The following is a 1,891-nucleotide window of genomic DNA, read 5'->3' as shown; positions in this document are numbered from 1 at the left end:
GATTGGGCAATCCTACTTCCGTAGTGATACTGCCTCGGAAACCCAAGGAGGGGTCGCTATGAGTCAGGGCTGACTCGACGGCACATAACAACAACAACAACAACACCTTCCTCACAATCTTTGCTATGCTTGAGCCTGTCCTTGGAGCCACTGTGTCAATCCATTTAATTGAGGGTCTTCTACTATTAATAACTTCTATATTATTAAAATGTAGGGAGCTCTGGTGGCATAGTGCCTAAGGTATTTGACTGCTAACCTGAATGCTAGTGGTTCAAACCCACCAGCCACTCCTTGGAAGGAAGACTGGGCGGTCTGCTTCCATAGTGATACCACCTTGGAAACCCAAGGAGGGGTCACTATGAGTTGGATCTGATTTGACGGCAGTGAGTTTTTTATATATATGTATATATCCTACTTCCGTAGTGATACTGCCTCGGAAACCCAAGGAGGGGTTGCTATGAGTCGGGGCTGACTCAACGGCAAATAACAACAACAACATATATATATATATATATAGAGAGAGAGAGAGAGAGAGAATACACATTTTTATTGTATATGTACTCCTTGAGTCACTTTGTGAATGGAGTGTATGTGTATGTGTACATATATACTTATATAAGTATAAATATGTGTAAATACTATATTTAAAGTTAACAATACTTGTGTATGTACAACCACACGTGTACCCATACATAAACACATATATGCACATAAAAACATGTACACACAGCACCAGTTTCTCTTCTAAATATATAAATTTCTTTCATTTGATTCATCTAACAACCTAGTAGGTGTTGGGCTTTGTACTAGAAGGGAAAAACATAAGATAAATTACATGGTATAATGCACTTCAAGATCATTTGGGAAGACAAAGTAAGTCTTTTGCTCCCATCTAACCTTTTAACAAGGCAAACCCTGATCATTCTATTTAATACTGTACCGTATCCATCCCTCATCCCCTGCACTCTTGATCTCTCCTACTCTACTATCTGTTTTGTTTTCCACAGAACTTAACCACTTTCTAGCAATCAATATAATTTATGTTTATTTTTCATTGCCTGTCTTTCCTGCTTGTAATGTAAACTGCATGATAAGGACATGCCTTCTTTGTTCAATCACCTTAAATAATGCCTGACACATGGTTGTGTTGTTGTTGTTAGGTGCCATTGAGTCAGCTCCAACTTATAGCAGCCCTATGTACAACAGAACGAAACACTGCTTGGTTCTGTGCCAGCCTCACAATCCTTGCTATACCTGAGCCCATCGTTGCAGCCACTGTGTCAATCCATCTCGTTGAGTGCCTTCCCCTTTTTCATTGATCCTCCACTTTACAAAGCATGATATCCTTCTCCAGAGAATGGTCCCTTCTGACAACATGACCAAAGTAGGTGAGACAAAGTCTGGCCATTCTCACTTCCAAGGAGCATTCTCACTGCACTTCCTCCAGGACAGATTTGTTCGTTCTTCTGGCAGTCCACAGTACTTTCAGTATTCTTCACCAACACAGCTCAAGAGCATCAACTCTTCTTGGTCTTCCTTGTTCATTGTCCAGCTTTCACATGCATGTGAGGTGACTGAAAATATGATGGCTTGGGTTAGGAGCACCTTAGTCTTCAAAGAGACATCTTTGTTCTTCAGCACTTTAAAGAGGTCTTTTACAGCAGATTTGCCCAGTGCAATATGTTGTCTGATTTCCTGACTGCTGCTTCTATTGGTGTTGATTTGTAGAACCAAGTAATATGAAATCTCTGACAACTTCAATCTTTCCTCCATTTGTTGTGATGCTGCTTATTGGTCCAGTTATGAGGATTTTTGTTTTCTTTACATTGAGGTGTAATCCATACTGCAGACTGTAGTCTTTAATCTTCATCAGTAAGTGCTTCAAGTCATC

This window comes from Orycteropus afer, unplaced genomic scaffold (assembly GCF_000298275.1).
Source record: "Orycteropus afer afer isolate SDZICR_OR568_19922 unplaced genomic scaffold, OryAfe1.0 scaffold00441, whole genome shotgun sequence".
Classification (NCBI taxonomy): Eukaryota; Metazoa; Chordata; class Mammalia; order Tubulidentata; family Orycteropodidae; genus Orycteropus; species Orycteropus afer.
This window is presented reverse-complemented; position numbering follows the sequence as displayed.